Raw genomic sequence first — 21806 nt, 5'->3', positions numbered from 1 at the left:
TGTTTTCTCGGCTTGGTGTTCTCGGCAGTGGGACTGGCTCTCTCACCCCTTCTTATAATAAATCAGTGTAAGGAACACTTGCATTACTTAAATCAATAAAAACAACAAACATACACCAGCTGAAAACTCAGGTAACATCCTGCTGCTCTTACTGTGACTGGACACGTGATGTTTGTGGTGTGGGATATGTGGTCTGTGTGTGAAGTGTGTGGTGTGCTGTGTGGAATATGTGGTGTGTATGAAGGGTGTAGTGTAGATTGTGTTGTGTTGTGTGTGGTGGGGGATGTGTTGTATGCACTGGCGTAGGAACCAGGGGGGAAGGGTGGGACACGTCCCACCCAATATTAGATAGAGGTGGATTTTTCCCCCCCAAAAATTATATCGTTTCGCTCAGATCAGCTGTACTATGAATGAGGAGACAGTTCAGAGCCGGTTCAGGTATTAAGTCCCGCCTCTCAGTAGAAATAGCCAATCAGCTTGCTGGTTTTGCGGCGCGCGGAGGAGAGTCAGTTTGCTGTTGGGGAAGCCCCGCCCCCTCGCTGTGAGATTTAGCAGCGGGATCGGGATGCAGCAGCTTCAGCTGATTTTAAAACAGATCTGGATATACGGGGATGTTTCTAAAAGAAAGGTAACGGTAGACTAACCACGTAAACTGTGATAAGTTTCTGATAGGTGGTAAAAAATACACGTCTCTGAAACAGCACACAGATTAAACACACTGTGATTAATAAACTACAGCTGTGTTAGTGAGTTAGTTTAACTTTGGAATTAGCTAGATTGGGAGGTTTGAGAAAAAAAAAACGATTTATGTAATGTTCAGCTTGCCCTGTACCTGATCAGCTAATCACTATTCCATTTTCAAACTGTCTTTATTAATTTAGGATTACAGGACGTACTGTGAGCTATAATAAACGAAGATTCAGTTAGCTAACTAGTTTGATAGAAGCCATATGTAGTGGATAGCCAGAATTTAGTACAGTTTGTAGTTTAAAGCAGTTTCTTAACCCTGATCATCACTGCCCCAAAATTGTGTTTTTCCACCTGATCCAGCTCATCAGCTAATAAACAGTCATTTACTGAGTTTACCTGTTAAAATCCTTTAGCCCCCTATATGGAGCCTAAATTAATCATTATGTATATCCAGCAGTGTATTAGACACATCATACCACCACTTACTTTATTAAATGCTTTTAAAGCAGAGGAAGCTGTAGAATATGCAGAACAGTGTTAATATGCAGTAGAATATGTAAGAACAGGGTTGAGAAACACTTCTGTAACGTGACTTCTGTTCATTTGTAGTTCAGAGTAAGACCACATGTCCTGACATTTATAAAAATCTCTATGAAGCGTAAAGTTACATTCTTTTACATAAAAGGACACCATCTTAAGAAGAGCTCTCAGAAGAAGAAAAAATCAAAGTGCAGGAGAATGTAAATATACTACAGAATTCACATGCCAATAATAATAATAATAATAATAATAATAATAATAATAATAATAATTCAAGGATTCAAGGAGATTTTATTGTCATTCGCATCTTATGTGGTACATGAGGTGGAACGAAATTGTGATCTCACGATCCAGTTTACACCCAGGAGCTGTTATTAAATAGATATATAGATAAAAGTACAATAAAGGAATACAATAAAAATAGAATATACAAAATAGTTAAAGATAAATACCCCAAATGAAATAAATAGAAAGAGTAGACAGGTTGCAACAACAAGTCCAGAGTGCAAATGTGCTATAGCAGCATGAAATGAATTAGAGCAGTAGAAAATAAAGTGTCTCAGTGTTTGTGCAGTAATTGTCCTTGTGTGTCAGTGCAGTGTGTTGTTAAGTGGAGTTTAAGAGTCTTACAGCTTCCGGAATGAAGCTGTTTCTCAGTCTGGTTGTTTTGCACTTGATGCTCCGCAGCCTCCGTCCTGAGGGAAGCGGGACAAAAAGTGCATGTGCTGGGTGGGTGGGATCCTTCCTGATGCAGGTGGCCCTCTTCCTGCATCTGGAGGTGTAGATGTCCATGGTGCTGGGGAAGCTGACTCCACCAATCCTCTGTGCAGCCTTCACCACCCTCTGCAGAGCTTTCCTGTCTGCAGCAGAGCAGCTTCCATGCCACACATTGATGCTGGAGCACACGACGCTCTCCACCACAGGAGGTGAGGACTGCGCTCCCGAGTTCAGCTCGTCTCAGCCTCCTGAGGAAGTAGAGCCGCTGATGTGCCTTCCTGACCAGAGTGGAGGTGTTGTTGCTCCAGGTGAGGTTGCTGCTCAGGTGCACCCCTAAGTACCTGTAGCTGTCGACCACTTCCACCGCAGATCCTCCAATGTGCAGGGGGAGGTGGGCATGCTGGCCTCTTCTGAAGTCCACAATCATCTCCTTCGTCTTCTTTACGTTGATGCAGAGGTTGTTCTCTCTGCACCAACCCTCCAGGTGTTCCACCTCCTGCCTGTAGCTGGACTCATCTCTGTTTGTGATGCATCCAACCACTGCTGTGTCGTCTGCAAACTTCACAATATGACAGCCTGGATGGAGAGGTGAGCAGTCATATGTGAGCAGTGTGAACAGGAGGGGGCTCAGCACACAGCCCTGAGGGGAGCCAGTGCTGAGGATTATAGTGGGGGAGGAGATGTTGTGAATTCTCACAGACTGCGGCCTGTTGGTCAGGAAGTCTAGGACCCAGTTGCACAGCGAAGAGCTCAGTCCTAGTGAGGAGAGTTTATTTATCAGGGTCTGTGGAATCATGGTGTTGAAAGCGGATGTGAAGTCCACAAAGAGCATACGGACGTAGGAATCCTTCTGCTCCAGGTGGGTGAGGGCAGTGTGGACCACGGAGGAGATGGCATCCTCTGTGGATCGGTTCTTCCTGTATGCATACTGGTGTGGATCCACAGTGACGTTGATGGTGGCTTTGATGTGGGTCTGAACCAGTCTTTCAAAGCACTTTGTGACTATCGGAGTGAGGGCCACTGGCCGGTAGTCATTCAGACCTGTCACTGCGGAGCTCTTGGGGACTGGGATGATGGTGGCGGTCTTCAGGCAAGTGGGGACAGCTGCCTGGATGAGGGACGCGTTGAAAATGTCGGCCAGGACGTCCGAGAGCTGGTCTGCGCAGTCTCTTAGCACCCGTCCGGGGATGTTGTCCGGGCCAGCAGCTTTTCGGGGGTTGATCCTTCTCAGCGTTCTCCTTACTTCTGCTGGTGTCACGCTGAGGGGCTCCTCTCCTGGTGAGTGTGGGAGTCTGGTGCTGGGGGGGGTGTCAGGATTCTCAAAGCGGGCGTAGAACTTGTTGAGAGCCTCAGGCAGGGATGGGTCTTTGGAGCTTTGTGCAGCGTTGGATTTGTAGTCCGTGATGCACTTGATGCCCCTCCACATGCTCTGTGGATCCTGGGAGGAAAAGTGTCCCTGGATTTTCTGAGCATATGCAGCTTTTGCCCTCTTAACTCCAACAGTCAGCTCTCTTCTAGCCCTTCTGAGTTCGTCTGGGTCTCCAGACCTGAAGGCAGCATCCCTGGCTTTCAACAGAGAACGCACCTCTGCGTTCAGCCAGGGCTTCTGGTTGGGGTAGCAAGTCACAGTCTTGGTGGTAGTGACATCCTCAGTGCACTTGCTGATGTACCCAAGAACAGCAGATGTGTATTCCTCCAGATCCAGCTCCCCCTCACACTCAGCAGCATCCCTGAAGACCTGCCAGTCTGTGCAGCCGAAGCAGTCCTGCAGCACAGCGTCGCCGTCACTGGGCCACACAGTGATGGTCTTCTGTGTGGGTTTGGAGCGTCGCAGCGGGGGGTGGTATGCGGGGACCAGCATGATGGAGATGTGGTCTGAAAGCCCGAGGTGGGGGCGCGGGAATGCCCTGTAAGCGTCTTTCACGGAGGAATAAACGCGGTCTAACGTATTATTACCTCGCGTTGGGATGTTCACGTGTTGGTAAAACCTCGGCAGCGTGTTCTTCAGTTCTACGTTGTTAAAATCCCCCGCTACCACGTAGAACGCGTCCGGATGCTTGTTCTGAAGTGAGCTGATGTTGTCATGGAGCTCCTTCAGCGCGTTGTTAGCATTAGCATCCGGTGCTATGTAAACAGCAATCACGAACACCGCCGAAAACTCACGAGGCAGATAGTGAGGGCGACACTTCACAGTCAGCTGTTCTGTCGCCTCGGAGCAGTGGCTGTTTACCAACACGCAGTTTGTGCACCAACCTTTGTTTATGTAGACGCACAAACCACCCCCCCGGGATTTTCCAGATAAAAGGCTGCGGTCCGCTCGGAAGAGCTCCCGGCTGGCGAGCTGGAAGGCTGAGTCCGGCATGGTCTGGTTCAGCCAGGTTTCCGTGAGACAAATCACAGCGCAGTTCCTCATCTCCTATAATAATAATAACCAAATCTGTTGTATTATTTTAAATATTAGGTGATAACTGATCATTTTGTCATATGTATATAATTCAGACATGCATGCATACAACAGTAACTGTAACGTGGAGTAACATGTTTAGGTTGTAAAATCACCTTATAATAATAATTTACTTTTAATTAAAAGTAATTTCCACAAATGTTGTTCTAGGAAACTATAGGGTGGGCTTGGGTTCATATTGGCAAATGTGTCCCCCCCAATATCAAGCTTGTTCCTACGCCCTTGGTTGTATGGGGTGTCTTGTGTGTGGTGTGAGGTGTTAACTGTGTGTGGTGTTAAGGGTGGAGTATGTGGTGTGAAAATCAATGTTGTATAAAAGTGTTTGGGACCCTATGAAAATAATCAGATTTGACTGACTGCTAATCAGATACTGACAGTTGATTGCTTAAAAACACCCCTGTCAGTTTTATTAGTTATAGCAGGTCTATGTATTATATTAGAATTCATAGCGTACACACACACACACACAGAAGCTAGATAGAAAGAGGCAGAGATGGTGGAAGATTAACACATATATGAGAGATGAGTAAGGCCTGACTCCTTACTTGTAGAGCTGTGTAAAAAGCCAATCCCATCTCTCTTTGCAGCAACCACATGCTACAAACATTCTCTGAGGTCAGTGCTGGATTTGGAAGCAGACTGCACCTTAGTCACTATGGCATTATACAACTGTTTCTCGTTCCATTTTTATATTTTTTTACAAAAATAAAGGTGAGGAATAGTTGGGTCAGAATAAAGGTGAGGAGTAGTTGGGTCTGGATAAGGTCAGAAAAAAAAGTGAGAAATAGTTGAGTCAGAATAAAGGAGGGTAATAGTTGGGTCAGAATAAAGGTGAGGAATAGTTGGGTCATGAAAAAGAAGAGGAATAATTGAGTCCGGACAAGGTAGAGGAATAGTTGAGTCAGAATAAAGGAAAACAATAGTTGGGTCAGGATAAGGGCAAGGAATAGTTGAGCCAGGATAAAGGAGATGACTAGTTGTTCAGTGTAAGGAAGAGGAATAGTTGGGTCAGGATAAGGGAGAGGAATAGTTGGTCAGGATAAGGGAAAGGAATATTTGAATCAGGATAAGGGAGAGGAATAGTTGAGTCAGGATAAGGGAGAGGAATAGTTGGGTCAGGATAAGAGAGAGGAATAGTTGTTTAGGATAAGGGAGAGGAATAGTTGGGTTAGGATAAGGGAGAGGAATAGTTGGGTCAGGATAAGGGAGAGGAATAGTTGAGTCAGGATAAGGGAGAGGAATAGTCGAGTCAGAATAAGGGAGAGGAATAGTTGAGTCAGAATAAGGGAGAGGAATAGTTGAGTCAGGATAAGGGAGAGGAATAGTTGGGTCAGAATAAGGGAGAGGAATAGTTGAGTCAGGATAAGGGAGAGGAATAGTTGGGTCAGAATAAGGGAGAGGAATACTTGGTCAGGATAAGGAAGATGATAAGTTGGGTCAGGATAAGGAAGAGGAATAGTTGGGTCAGGATAAGGGAGAGGAAAAGTTGTGCCAGGACAAGGGAGAGGAATAATTGAGTCAGGAGAAGGGAGAGGAATAGTTGTTCAGGATAGGGGAGAATAATTTTTGGATTAGAATAAAGGAGAGGAATAGTTGGGTCAGGATAAGGGAGAGGAATAGTTGAAACAGAATAAGGGAGAGGAATAGTTGAGTCAGGATAAGGGAGAGGAATAGTTGGGTCAGGATAATGGAGGGGAATAGTTGTTTAGGAGAAGGGAGAAGAATATTTGAGTCAGAATAAAGGAGAGGAATAGTTGAGTCAGGATAAGGGAGAGCAATAGTTGGGTCAGGATAAGGGAGAGAAATAGTTGGGTCAGGATAAGGGAGAGGAATAGTTGGGTCAGGATAAGGGAGAGGAATAGTTTTGTCAGGATAAGGGAGAGGAATAGTTGGGTCAGGACAAGTGAGTCCAACATTTGTGTTAGGTAAAGGGAGAGGAATAGTTGATCAGGATAAGGTAGAGGAACAGTTGTTTAGGAGAAGGGAGAAGAATATTTGAGTCAGAATAAAGGAGAGGAATAGTTGAGTCAGGATAAGGGAGAGCAATAGTTGGGTCAGGATAAGGGAGAGAAATAGTTGGGTCAGGATAAGGGAGAGGAATAGTTGGGTCAGGATAAGGGAGAGGAATAGTTTTGTCAGGATAAGGGAGAGGAATAGTTGGGTCAGGACAAGTGAGTCCAACATTTGTGTTAGGTAAAGGGAGAGGAATAGTTGAGCTAGGATAAGGGAGAAGAATATTTAGGTCAGCATAAAGGAGAGGAATAGTTAAGTCAGGATTCAGGATAAGGGAGAGGAATAGTTGTTCAGGATAGGGGAGAATGTTTTTTGGGAAAGAGTATAGAAGAGGAATAGTTGGTCAGGATAAGCGAGAAGAAATGTTGGGTCAGAATAGAGGAGAGGAATAGTTGGGTCAGGATAAGGGAGAGGAATAGTTGGTCAGGATAAGTGAGTCCAACAGTTGTGTTAGGACAAGAGAGAGAAATAGTTGAGTCAGGATAAGGTAGAGGAATAGTTGTTTAGGAGAAGGGAGAAGAATATTAGAGTTAGAATAAAGGAGAGGAATAGTTGTTCAGTGTAAGGAAGAGGAATAGTTGGGTCAGGATAAGGGAAAAGAATATTTGAGTTAGAATAAAGGAGAGGAATAGTTGTTCAGTGTAAGGAAGAGGAATAGTTGAGCTAAGATAAGGGAGAGGAATAGTTGTTTAGGATAAGGGAGAAGAATATTTAGGTCAGAATAAAGGAGAGGAATAGTTAAGTCAGGATAAGGGAAAAGAATAGTTGGTCAGGATAAGTGAGAGGAATAGTTGAGTCAGGACAAGTGAATCCAACATTTGTGTTAGGACAAGGGAGAGGAATAGTTGAGTCAGGATAAGGTAGAGGAATAGTTGTGTCAGGATAAAGGAGAGGAATAATTGAGTCAGGAAAAGGGAGAGGAACAGTTGGGTCAGAATAATGGAGAGGAACAGTTGAGCTAAGATAAGGGAGAGGAATAGTTGTTTAGGATAAGGGAGAAGAATATTTAGGTCAGAATAAAGGAGAGGAATAGTTAAGTCAGGGTTCAGTGTAAGGAAGAGGAATAGTTGGGTCAGGATAAGGGAGAGGAATAGTTGGGTCAGAATAAGGGAGAGGAATAGTTGTTCAGGATAGGGGAGAATAATTGTTCGGTAAGAATAAAGGAGAGGAATAGTTGGGTCAGGATAATGGGCAGGAATAGTTGTTTAGGAGATGGGAGAAGACTATTTGGGTCAGAATAAAGGAGAGGGATAGCTATTAAGTGTAAGGAAGAGGGATAGTTGGGTCAGGATAAGGGAGAGGAATAGTTTAGTCAGGACAAGTGAAGGCAACATTTGTGTTAGGACAAGGGAGAGGAATAGTTGATCAGGATAAGGTAGAGGAACAGTTGTTTAGGAGAAGGGAGAAGAATATTTGAGTCAGAATAAAGGAGAGGAATAGTTGAGTCAGGATAAGGGAGAGCAATAGTTGGGTCAGGATAAGGGAGAGAAATAGTTGGGTCAGGATAAGGGAGAGGAATAGTTGGGTCAGGACAAGTGAGTCCAACATTTGTGTTAGGTAAAGGGAGAGGAATAGTTGAGCTAGGATAAGGGAGAAGAATATTTAGGTCAGCATAAAGGAGAGGAATAGTTAAATCAGGATTCAGGATAAGGGAGAGGAATAGTTGTTCAGGATAGGGGAGAATGTTTTTTGGGAAAGAGTATAGAAGAGGAATAGTTGGTCAGGATAAGCGAGAAGAAATGTTGGGTCAGAATAGAGGAGAGGAATAGTTGGGTCAGGATAAGGGAGAGGAATAGTTGGTCAGGATAAGTGAGTCCAACAGTTGTGTTAGGACAAGAGAGAGAAATAGTTGAGTCAGGATAAGGTAGAGGAATAGTTGTTTAGGAGAAGGGAGAAGAATATTTGAGTTAGAATAAAGGAGAGGAATAGTTGTTCAGTGTAAGGAAGAGGAATAGTTGAGCTAAGATAAGGGAGAGGAATAGTTGTTTAGGATAAGGGAGAAGAATATTTAGGTCAGAATAAAGGAGAGGAATAGTTAAGTCAGGATAAGGGAAAAGAATAGTTGGTCAGGATAAGTGAGAGGAATAGTTGAGTCAGGACAAGTGAATCCAACATTTGTGTTAGGACAAGGGAGAGGAATAGTTGAGTCAGGAAAAGGTAGAGGAATAGTTGTGTCAGGATAAAGGAGAGGAATAATTGAGTCAGGAAAAGGGAGAGGAACAGTTGGGTCAGAATAATGGAGAGGAATAGTTGAGCTAAGATAAGGGAGAGGAATAGTTGTTTAGGATAAGGGAGAAGAATATTTAGGTCAGAATAAAGGAGAGGAATAGTTAAGTCAGGGTTCAGTGTAAGGAAGAGGAATAGTTGGGTCAGGATAAGGGAGAGGAATAGTTGGGTCAGGATAAGGGAGAGGAATAGTTGGTCAGGATAAGGGAGAGGAATAGTTGGTCAGGATAAGGAAATAGAATATTTGAGTCAGGCTAAGGGAGAGGGATAGTTGAGTTAGGACAAGTAAGGGCAACATTTGTGTTAGGACAAGGGAGAGGAATAGTTGAGTCAGGAGAAGGTAGAGAAATAGTTCTTCAGGATAGGGGAGAATATATTTTGGGTAAGAATAAAGAAGAGGAATAGTTGGTCAGGATAAGGGTCAGAATAGAGGAGAGGAATAGTTGGGTCAGGATAAGGGAGAGGAATAGTTGTTCAGGATAGGGGAGAATGTTTTTTGGGAAAGAGTATAGAAGAGGAATAGTTGGTCAGGATAAGCGAGAAGAAATTTTGGGTCACAATAGAGGAGAGGAATAGTTGGGTCAGGATAAGGGAGAGGAATAGTTGAGTCAGGACAAGTGAGTGCAACATTTGTGTTAGGACAAGAGAGAAATAGTTGAGTCAGGATAAGGTAGAGGAATAGTTGGGTCAGGATAAGGGAAAAGAATAGTTGGTCAGGATAAGGGAGAGGAATAGTTTGGTCAGGATAAGGGAGAGGAATAGTTGGGTCAGGATAAGGGAGAGGAATAGTTTGGTCAGGATAACGGAGAGGAATAGTTGGCCAGGATAAAGAAAAGGAATATTTGAGTCAGGATAAGTGAGAGGAATAGTTGAGTCAGGATAAGGTAGAGGAATAGTTGTGTCAGGATAAAGGAGAGGAATAATTGAGTCAGGAAAAGGGAGAGGAACAGTTGGGTCAGAATAATGGAGAGGAATAGTTGAGCTAGGATAAGGGAGAGGAATAGTTGAGTTAGGACAAGTAAGGGCAACATTTGTGTTAGGACAAGGGAGAGGAATAGTTGAGTCAGGAGAAGGTAGAGGAATAGTTCTTCAGGATAGGGGAGAATATATTTTGGGTAAGAATAAAGAAGAGGAATAGTTGGTCAGGATAAGGGTCAGAATAGAGGAGAGTAATAGTTGGGTCAGGATAGGGAGAGGAATAGTTGTGTCAGGATAAAGGAGAGGAATAATTGAGTCAGGATAAGGGAGAGGAACAGTTGGGTCAGAATAATGGAGAGGAATAGTTGAGGATAAGGGAGAGGAATAGTTGTTTAGGATAAGAGAGAAGAATATTTAGGTCAGAATAAAGGAGAGGAATAGTTAAGTCAGGATTCAGTGTAAGGAAGAGGAATAGTTGGGTCAGGATAAGGGAGAGGAACAGTTGGGTCTGAATAAGAAAGAGGAATAGCTGAGCTAGGATAAGGGAGAGGAACAGTTGGGTCAGAATAAGGGAGAGGAATAGCTGAGCTAGGATAAGGGAGAAGAATATTTAGGTCCAAATAAAGGAGAGGAATAGTTAAGTCAGGATTCAGTGTAAGGAAGAGGAATAGTTGGGTCATGATAAGGGAGAGGAATAGTTGGTCAGGATAAGGAAATAGAATATTTGAGTCAGGATAAGGGAGAGGAATAGTTGATTTAGGACAAGTGAGGGCAACATTTGTGTTAGGACAAGGGAGGGGAATGGTTGAGTCAGGAGAAGGTAGAGGAATAGTTCTTCAGGATAGGGGAGAGTATATTTTGGGTAAGAATAAAGAAGAGGAATTGTTGGTCAGGATAAGAGAGAAGAATTTTTGGGTCAGAATAGAGGAGAGGAATAGTCAGGTCAGGATAAGGGAGAGGAATAGTTGAGTTAGGATAAGGGAGAGGAATAGTTGTTCAGGATGAGGAAGAGGAATAGGTGGGTCAGGATAAGGTAGAGGAATAGTTGGGTCAGGACAAGTGAGAGGAATAGTTGAGCTAGGATAAGGGAGAGGAATAGTTGGGTCAGGACAAGTGAGGGCAACATGTGTGTTAGGACATGGGAGAGGAATAGTTGAGCTTGGATAAGGGAGAGGAATAGTTGTTTAGGATAAGGGAGAAGAATATTTGGGTCAGAAAAAAGGAGAGGAATTGTTGTTCGGTGTAAGGAAGAGGAATAGTTGGGTCCGGATAAGGGAGACGAATAGTTGGGTCAGGACAAGTGAGGGCAACATTTGTGTTAGGACAAGGGAGAGGAATAGTTGAGTCAGGATAAGGGAGAGGAATAGTTGGTCAGGATAAGGAAATAGAATATTTGAGTCAGGCTAAGGAAGAGGAATAGTTTGGTCAGGATAAGGTAGAGGAATAGTTGGGTCAGGATAAGGGAGAGGAATAGTTGGTCAGGATAAGGAAATAGAATATTTGAGTCAGGCTAAGGGAGACGAATAGTTGAGTTAGGAGAAGGTAGAGAAATAGTTCTTCAGGATAGGGGAGAATATATTTTGGGTAAGAATAAAGAAGAGGAATAGTTGGTCAGGATAAGGGTCAGAATAGAGGAGAGTAATAGTTGGGTCAGGATAAGGGAGAGGAATAGTTGGGTCAGGATAAGGGAGAGGAATAGTTGTGTCAGGATAAAGGAGAGGAATAATTGAGTCAGGATAAGGGAGAGGAACAGTTGGGTCAGAATAATGGAGAGGAATAGTTGAGCTAGGATAAGGGAGAGGAATAGTTGTTTAGGATAAGGGAGAAGGATATTTAGGTCAGAATAAAGGAGAGGAATAGTTAAGTCAGGATTCAGTGTAAGAAAGAGGAATAGCTGAGCTAGGATAAGGGAGAGGAACAGTTGGGTCAGAATAAGGGAGAGGAATAGCTGAGCTAGGATAAGGGAGAAGAATATTTAGGTCCAAATAAAGGAGAGGAATAGTTAAGTCAGGATTCAGTGTAAGGAAGAGGAATAGTTGGGTCAGGATAAGGGAGAGGAATAGTTGGGTCAGGATAAGGGAGAGGAATAGTTTGGTCAGGATAAGGGAGAGGAATAGTTGGTCAGGATAAGGAAATAGAACATTTGAGTCAGGATAAGGGAGAGGAATAGTTGATTTAGGACAAGTGAGGGCAACATTTGTGTTAGGACAAGGGAGAGGAATAGTTGAGTCAGGAGAAGGTAGAGGAATAGTTCTTCAGGATAGGGGAGAGTATATTTTGGGTAAGAATAAAGAAGAAGAATAGTTGGTCAGGATAAGAGAGAAGAATTTTTGGGTCAGAATAGAGGAGAGGAATAGTTGGGTCAGAATAAGCGAGAAGAATAGTCGGGTCAGGATAAGGGAGAGGAATAGTTGAGTTAGGATAAGGGAGAGGAATAGTTGTTCAGGATGAGGAAGAGGAATAGGTGGGTCAGGATAAGGTAGAGGAATAGTTGGGTCAGGACAAGTGAGTGGAATAGTTGAGCTAGGATAAGGGAGAGGAATAGTTGGGTCAGGACAAGTGAGGGCAACATTTATGTTAGGACATGGGAGAGGAATAGTTGAGCTTGGATAAGGGAGAGGAATAGTTGTTTAGGATAAGGAAATGGAATATTTGAGTCAGGATAAGTGAGAGGAATAGTTGTTTAGGATAAGGGAGAAGAATATTTGGGTCAGAAAAAAGGAGAGAAATTGTTGTTCGGTGTAAGGAAGAGGAATAGTTGGGTCCGGATAAGGGAGACGAATAGTTGGGTCAGGACAAGTGAGGGCAACATTTGTGTTAGGACAAGGGAGAGGAATAGTTGAGCTAGGATAAGGGAGAGCAATAGTTGTTTAGGATAAGGGAGAAAAATATTTGGGTCAGAAAAAAGGAGAGGAATTGTTGTTCGTGTGTAAGGAAGAGGAATAGTTTGGTCAGGATAAGGGAGAGGAATAGTTGGGTCAGGAAAAGGGAGAGGAATAGTTGGTCAGGATAAGGAAATAGAATATTTGAGTCAGGATAAGGGAGAGGAATAGTTGAGTTAGGACAAGTGAGGGCAACATTTGTGTTAGGACAAGGGAGAGGAATAGTTGAGTCAGGAGAAGGGAGAGGAATAGTTCTTCAGGATAGGGGAGAATATATTTTGGGTAAGAATAAAGAAGATGAATAGTTGGTCAGGATAAGGAAATAGAATATTTGAGTCAGGATAAGGGAGAGGAATAGTTGAGTTAGGACAAGTGAGGGCAACATTTGTGTTAGGACAAGGGAGAGGAATAGTTGAGTCAGGAGAAGGGAGAGGAATAGTTCTTCAGGATAGGGGAGAATATATTTTGGGTAAGAATAAAGAAGAGGAATAGTTGGTCAGGATAAGGGAGAAGAATTTTTGGGTCAGAATAGAGGAGAGGAATAGTTGGGTCAGGATAAGGGAGAGGAATAGTTGGGTCAGGATAAGGGAGAGGAATAGTTGGGTCAGGATAAGGTAGAGGAATAGTTGGGTCAGGATAAGGGAGAGGAATGGTTGGGTTAGGATAAGGGAGAGGAATAGTTGTTCAGGATGAGGAAGAGGAATAGTTGGGTCAGGATAAGGGAGAGGAATAGTTGGGTCAGGATAAGGGAGAGGAATAGTTGGGTCAGGATAAGGGAGAGGAATAGTCGGGTCAGGATAAGGGAGAGGAATGGTTGGGTCAGGATAAGGGAGAGGAATAGTTGTTCAGGATGAGGAAGAGGAATAGTTGGGTCAGGACAAGTGAGGGCAATATTTGTGTTAGGAGAAGGGAGAGGAATAGTTGAGTCAAGAGAAGGGAGAGGAATAGTTGTTTAGGATAAGAGAGAAGAATATTTAGGTCAGAATAAAGGAGAGGAATAGTTGGGTCAGAATAAGCGAGAAGAATAGTTGGGTCAGGATAAGGGAGAGGAATAGTTGAGTCAAGAGAAGGGAGAGGAATAGTTGTTTAGGATAAGGGAGAAGAATATTTGGGTCAGAATAAAGGAGAGGAATATTTGGGTCAGGATAAGGGAGAGGAACAGTTGTTCAGGATAAGGGAGAGGAATAGTTGTTCAGGATAAGGGAGAGGAATAGTTGAGTTAGGACAAGTGAGGGCAACATTTGTGTTAGGACAAGGGAGAGGAATAGTTGAGTCAGGAGAAGGTAGAGGAATAGTTCTTCAGGATAGGGGAGAATATATTTTGGGTAAGAATAAAGAAGAGTAATAGTTGGTCAGGATAAGGGAGAAGAATTTTTGGGTCAGAATAGAGGAGAGGAATAGTTGGGTCAGGATAAGGGAGAGGAATAGTTGTTCAGGATAAGGGAGAGGAATAGTTGAGTCAGGAGAAGGTAGAGGAATAGTTCTTCAGGATAGGGGAGAATATATTTTGGGTAAGAATAAAGAAGAGTAATAGTTGGTCAGGATAAGGGAGAAGAATTTTTGGGTCAGGATAAGGGAGAGGAATAGTTGGGTCAGGATAAGGGAGAGGAATAGTTGGGTCAGGATAAGGGAGAGGAATAGTTGGGTCAGGATAAGGGAGAGGAATGGTTGGGTTAGGATAAGGGAGAGGAATAGTTGTTCAGGGTGAGGAAGAGGAATAGGTGGGTTGGGATAAGGTATAGGAATAGTTGGGTCAGGACAAGTGAGGGCAACATTTATGTTATGACAAGGGAGAGGAATAGTTGAGCTAGGATAAGGGAGAAGAATATTTGGGTCAGAAAAAAAGGAGAGGAATTGTTGTTCGGTGTAAGGAAGAGGAATAGTTGGGTCCGGATAAGGGAGAGGAATAGTTGGGTCCGGATAATGGATAGGAATAGTTTGGTCAGGATAAGGGAGAGGAATAGTTGGGTCAGGATAAGGTAGAGGAATAGTTGGGTCAGGATAAGGAAATAGAATATTTGAGTCAGGATAAGGGAGAGGAATAGTTGAGTTAGGACAAGTGAGGGCAACATTTGTGTTAGGACAAGGGAGAGGAATAGTTGAGTCAGGAGAAGGTAGAGGAATAGTTCTTCAGGATAGGGGAGAATATATTTTGGGTAAGAATAAAGAAGAGTAATAGTTGGTCAGGATAAGGGAGAGGAATAGTTGGGTCAGAATAGAGGAGAGGAATAGTTGGGTCAGGATAAGGGAGAGGAATAGTTGAGTTAGGACAAGTGAGGGCAACATTTGTGTTAGGACAAGGGAGAGGAATAGTTGAGTCAGGAGAAGGGAGAGGAATAGTTCTTCAGGATAGGGGAGAATATATTTTGGGTAAGAATAAAGAAGAGGAATAGTTGGTCAGGATAAGGGAGAAGAATTTTTGGGTCAGAATAGAGGAGAGGAATAGTTGGGTCAGGATAATGGATAGGAATAGTTTGGTCAGGATAAGGGAGAGGAATAGTTGGGTGAGGATAAGGTAGAGGAATAGTTGGGTCAGGACAAGTGAGGGCAACATTTGTGTTAGGACAAGGGAGAGGAATAGATAAGCTAGGATAAGGGAGAGGAATAGTTCTTTAGGATAAGGGAGAAGAATATTTGGGTCAGAAAAAATGAGAGGAATTGTTGTTCGGTGTAAGGAAGAGGAATAGTTGGGTCCGGATAAGGGAGAGGAATAGTTGGGTCTGGATAATGGATAGGAATAGTTTGGTCAGGATAAGGGAGAGGAATAATTGGGTCAGGATAAGGTAGAGGAATAGTTGGGTCAGGATAAAGGAGAGGAATACACTGTGTACCAAATTATTATGCAAAAAGTGTTTAGGAGTGATAAGGAAAGATTTTTTTTGTTTGTCAGTTAAACTCATCGATGGTGATGTGTGTCAGGGCTCTTTGTATCACTGAAAGCAATTGCAGACACCTGTGCTAATTATTTGGTAGGTGTGTCCAATTAAAGGCAAGACTACTTAAGAAGGCTGTCCCACATTATTAAGCAGCCTACATTTTTAGCCAAAATGGGAAAGAAAAAGGATGTGTCGGCTGCTGAGAAGCAACAAATTGTGGAGTGTTTAGGTCAAGGCATGACTAAAATCAACATTGCCAAGACACTTCATTGTGATCATCGCGCAATCAAGAAGTATGTAGCTGATTCAGAGCACACACGTGTGCGTGCTGGTAAAGGAAAATTGAGGACTCTTTCCAACAGGCAATTCTGTCAAGTTAAAAGAGCAGCTGCAAAAATGCTTTGTCATAGCAGCAGACAAGTTTTTGAAGCTGCTGGTGCCTCCAACATCCCCCGAACAACAAGATGCAGGGTCCTTCCATCCTGTCGACCTCCTCTACCCAATGCACACAATCAGAAATGGCTCCAGTGGTCCAAACAATACATAAAGACTGACTTCAAAACTGTTTTGTTCACCGATGAGTGCCGTGCAACACTCGATGGTCCAGATGGATGGAGTGGTGGATGGCTGGTTGATGGACACCCCATGCAAAAAAGGCTATGGCTCCAAAAAGGAGGAGGTGGAGTAATGTTTTGGGCTGGAATCATGGGGAGAGAGATTGTCGGGCCCTTTAGGATCCCTGAAGGGGTAAAGATGACCTCCATAATGTATGTGAAGTTTCTCAAACAGCATTTCCTGCCATAGTTCAAGAAGAAGAATCGTGCATTCCGCAGCAAGATCATTTTCATGCATGATAATGCACCGTCTCATGCTGCAAAGAACACATCTGCATCTCTGGCTGCTATGGGCATAAAAGGGGACAAACTTATGGTGTGGCCGCCATGCTCCCCTGACCTCAACCCTATTGAGAACCTCTGGAGCATCATCAAAAGGAGTGTCTATGATGGTGGGAGGCAGTTCACATCTAAGCAACAGCTCTGGGAGGGTATTCTGTCCGCATGCAAAACAATTTAAGCAGATACCATCCAAAATCTGACAAATTCAATGGACGAGAGAGTTCAGAAGATCCTTTCGAACAAGGGGTCCTATGTGCAATTGTAACATCTCCTAGAATAAAGTTTTGACTGGAAAATTGTTTGATTTCAGTTTGTTATAACCTGCTAATGCTTATAATTTCATAAATGACCAATTTTTTGTTCTTTATAAAAATGAAAAGGTTGAAAACTCTGCTGTGCATAATAATTTGGAACATGCATTTTGAGTGCATTTTGAGTGTTTTATTTTTTTTTAAATATACTGTTATCATTGGCAGTTTGTTCAAAAACCTTTCAATTGTACTCTAATAGTCGATGACTAGAAAATTACAATGGCTGCAATTCATATAGGTAATTTTGGAAAATCTGAGAAAATAGTATTTGCATAATAATTTGGAACACAGTGTAGTTGAGTCAGGATAAGGGTGAGGAACAGTTGGGTCAGAATAAGCGAGAGGAATAGTTGAGCTAGGATAAGGGAGAGGAATAGTTGAGCTAGGATAAGGGAGAGGAATAGTTAGGTCAGGACAAGTGAGGGCAACATTTGTGTTAGGACAAGGGAGAGGAATAGTTGAGCTAGGATAAGGGAGAGCAATAGTTGTTTAGGATAAGGGAGAAGAATATTTGGGTCAGAATAAAGGAGAGGAATAGTTGGGTCAGGATAAGGGAGAGGAATAGTTACATTACATTACATTACATTTCATTTGGCAGACGCTTTTGTCCAAAGCGACTTACAATAATGAAGTACAAAAGTAATAGGAATTTAGATAACCCATTTTTAGATAGGGCTTAAAGGAGGTCAAAGGGAAATAAAGGGATAGAGAAGTGAAGGAGGGGAAGAAGGAAATGGGGTTAGAAGTAGTTAGTGTGTTAGAGGTGTTAGGAGAGTAAGTGCTCTTTGAAGAGCTCTGTCTTCAGGAGTCTCTTAAAGATAGCGAGAGATTCTCCTGATCTGGTAGTGGAAGGTAGTTTGTTCCACCATTGGGGAACTCTGTATGAGAACAGTCTGGATTGCTTTGTGTGAGTGTTTAGCAAAGCGAGGCGACGTTCATTGGAGGAGCGCAGCGGCCGGGAGGTAGCGTAAGCCTTCAGGAGTGAGTGCAGGTAGGAAGGAGCCTGTTCTGTCATCACCTTGTAGGTGATTGTAAGAGTTTTGAATTTGATGCGAGCATCAACTGGTAGCCAGTGGAGCTCAATGAGCAGCGGGGTGACATGTGCCCGTTTTGGTTGGTTGAAGACCAGACGTGCTGCTGCATTCTGGATCATTTGGAGTGGTTTTACTATGCAGGCCGGGAGGCCAGTTAGCAGGGCATTGCACTAGTCGAGGAGTGAGTTGACGACTGCTTGTACCAGGAGTTGGGTGGCCTGTTGTCTAATTTTCCTGATGTTATAAAGCGCGAAGCGGCAGGATCGAGCAACTGAGGCCACATGGTGCGTGAAGGAGAGCTGGTCATCAACCATAACACCCAGGTTCCTAGCAACCTTTGTCGGTGAGAGAGAGAGAGAGTCGATGCTTATAGAGAGGTTGTGTTGAAAAGATGGTTTTGCTGCTATGACCAGAAGTTCAGTCTTTGAGAGATTTAATTGAAGGTGATGCTCCTTCATCCAAGAGGATATGTCAGAGAGACACGACGATATCCGTGCAGAGATTGAGTTATCTTCAGGTGAGAATGACAGGTATAGCTGGGTGTCATTAGCAAAGCAATGGTAGGAAAAGCCATGTGAGTGGATAACCTGACCAAGAGAGGCAGTGTATATTGAGAAGAGAAGGGGACCCAGTACCGAACCCTGGGGAACCCCAGTGGATAGGGAGTGGGCTGAGGACAGCTGTCCTTGCCACGACACCTTGAACGAGCGCCCAGTGAGGTATGATCTAAACCATGACAGCACATTGTCTGAGATCCCCATGTTTGAAAGTATAGTTAGGAGGAAGTCGTGGTTGACCGTGTCGAAGGCGGCTGAGAGGTCCAGCAGAATGAGCACTGAGGACTGGCCTGCAGCTCTAGCAGTTTTCAACGCTTCAGTCACAGACAACAGAGCCGTCTCGGTAGAGTGTCCTTTTTTGAATCCAGATTGGTTCTGGTCCAGGAGGTCATTCTGGGAGAGGAAGCCAGAGACCTGATTTAAAACTGCTCTCTCGAGTGTTTTACAGAGAAAGGGTAGTAGTGAGACCGGTCTGTAGTTATCAACCTGGGCGGGGTTGAGAGAAGGCTTTTTAAGCAGTGGTGTCACATGTGCTTGTTTGAAAGCAGTTGGGAAAACACCAGAAGTTAAAGAGGCATTGATGGTGGTGATGGTGGTGAGTGATAGCCGGAATGATTGCAGGTGCGATGGTTTGTAGTAAAGATTGTATAAAGAGTTGTACAAAGTGAATGTAAGGACCAGAGAGAGTTGGTGTTTGGGAATTATTGTGACTGTGTTTATGGGCCTTTGTCTGCATTTGTGTCCAATTAAAGGTAAGCATATTCATCTTTCCATATTTTTTTTTCACTCATATTCCTTGTGTAGTGGCATGAATAGGGGCCCACTGTCATTGACAGTGTACAGGGCCCAGAATTTGCTGCTATGCCCCTGACCACATTATATTAAATATTTCAACCCCCCTCAAAGGGTTAAGCATTTATGTATACTAAAGAAACACATAAACCGTTTTGACTATGAATTTCCAAACTTTGTTCACACACTGTATCTAACATTACTTAATTGTAATAATATCAATAATTATAATACACATCAGCTAAAAATACATCTACTCCTGTTAATTGGTTAGTAAACCTAATTTATGGGATGTACATATAAAATGCTAAATGATGTCCATTCAATTCTGCTTAAAGTAACAATGTAAACCCTAGCAAAGAAAAGCCCTACGTAATCATCATAGACATACATCAACAGCACAGAGCAGAAAAGCTGGCCATCATATGTCATACTGCTGACAGATCTGTCTGTGTAAATGAATAACACAGGCAGAGTTGTGCGTGCATAATATGTGAGCATATGGATGTGTGTGTGTGTGTGTGTATGTGTGTGTGTGTTTCTATTTCCTGTCTGTGGAAATTGTTTTTGTGGTTAGTATGTCATATGCTCACTACGTGTAATAACTGTATCATAAAGTTACACTTCACTTCTGCCAACTCTGAAAATTACTGTTGGCTTGTATTGCCATTACTGTTATTGTTGTTATTGTAGTAAAAGGGAAAAATGCAGCCCAGTGCCAGTGCTAAATAAATGTTTCTCCAGAACCATACATCTAATCAAGCTGAAATGTAGCAAGCCCCATCTATTAGATATGATCAAATAGATTTTTGATATGTAGTATTTTGACATTATAACTCAATAGTCTTATTCAGCACAGTGGTTTAGACAAATGTAAATACAAGGATATTAGGAAACTGTATTTATTTATTATGTATTCATCATTGTTTTTTTTTTGTTCAAACTTGCTTGTAGACTCATCACCTCAGCTTTGATATAGGTGTATAATTATCCAAAAGTCTCATATTTGTAAAAAATAAAGTTGCAAATAAATCCTCATAGATCAGGGCTAAACTACTCCTCCTTAGCAACCCTACATCCTATCAAGCTGAATTTTATCTATCTTCTCTGCAATCTCCCTTTGTAGTTCGAAATTTCTGGTCACCATCAGCCAATCATATTTCAGCAGGCATTTGACAGGCTTGTCCAATCATAATGAAGCTGAATTGGTACGTTTAGGGTAGGGACTCGATCAGCAAATCAACAATTTGGCCAGTAGGGGGAACACGCTTCCTAAAAATCATGTATATCTTATCCATGGTGTTTTTATATTCAATACAATTTTACAAAATTTGTAAATACAAGTTAATAATTATTAGAAATTTGCTTTTCCACATCTCTGGATTTTGTTTGATTACCTCAATTTTGATGCTGGTGCACACAATAGAGTTTGTAGGTAAATACTTTTTAAAAACATATTGACATTTGTAAACAGTAGCTGACATTCACATGAACCCTTCTGTGTCAGAGACAATTTTACTTCAACAGCTATAACCTATAACCCCTACCCTTTTTTACATAAGTATTTACAGAGTTAAGTGGGTAAAAGTTAGGAACTTTTGGTTCTATCAAAACATAAGATTGCTATACGGCATGTGAAACTAAGGCAAGATTCCAAATAAAGTGCAAAAAATACTGCGTAAGATAACCGTTTTTAGCACTGATTCTCATTCTGCTAAATGTGCTTGACCCACAGATTGCTGCTTGCAGCTTTGTTTTTATTTTGTCTAACTGTTTATGCAATTGTTTTTTTTTATTTTGAAATAGCAATGCATGATTTGTTATTGATTGTATATGATTTTACTATTTAACCTTTTTATTTCATTTTCCAATAGTCCCTATTTTTTGTATAATCTATTTTTTTGTGTAAATAAGAGTCATCAAATTACTGCCAGATTATTAGATTGCTAGATTAAGATTATTAAATTTATCCATATTTTTGTTCTGTTAGTTTACACATTTGTGTAGTTTAGTACCCTGTTTCATTGCTAAGATTTACACTCAATATTTGATAGAGAAAAATGGAAAATGTATACCACAAAATATTTTTCCTTTAAATGTTTTTGTACAATCAAGCAAATTCATTGTCTTTACTTCACATGAAAATGATAGCTGTAGCACATATCCTTTTACAATAATCAGACGTCACTGATTATGTTCATTGCAAAATCTTGTTGTATACTAACTAAAATATGCTAGTTAAGGCTACATTAATAGGTTCTGTAGTAATGTTAATGTTTTAAAATACCATATTTAAATGCAAAGGGTTAAAAGGGTTCATCAAATTAGTAGATAGTTCTATACATAGCCAAATGTATAGAACTACAACACTAGTGAAAAAAACAAGAACAAAAGATTAGACACACTGGTCAAACCTTGGGATTGCCAGAAAAGGGAGAAATGTTCTGTTTGCAGAAGGGGTACCCACTAAATAACTACACGCCACTGATATATATAGTGGCTTGCAATAATTGTGAAATAGAACATTTTTTTGGCATTATTCAAAACTTTTTTTTTTACAAATAAAAATCTGAAAAGTGTGGGCTGCAAAAGTATTCAGCAAATTACTGAATTGCCAGTCCATCAAATTGCATGCAGAAGTTGCCTGATGACTGCTAATGACTAAAAAAAAGTCCTATCTGCATGTAATCTAATCTAAGTACAAATACAGCTGCTCTGTGATGGCCCCTTAGAGGTTGGTTAAGTGAATATTGAGGAGTAAACAACAGCATCATTAAGTACAAACAACACACCAGACAGGTCAGGAATAAGGTTGTGGAGAAGTTTATTGCAGGTTTAGGCTGTAATATTAAGATTTTTTCAAGCCTTGAACATCTCACAGTGCACTGTT

Source organism: Astyanax mexicanus, chromosome 1 (genome assembly GCF_023375975.1).
Source record: "Astyanax mexicanus isolate ESR-SI-001 chromosome 1, AstMex3_surface, whole genome shotgun sequence".
In the NCBI taxonomy this organism is placed as follows: domain Eukaryota; kingdom Metazoa; phylum Chordata; class Actinopteri; order Characiformes; family Acestrorhamphidae; genus Astyanax; species Astyanax mexicanus.
The sequence above is the reverse complement of the archived record's forward strand: the minus strand, read 5'-3'. Positions refer to the sequence as shown.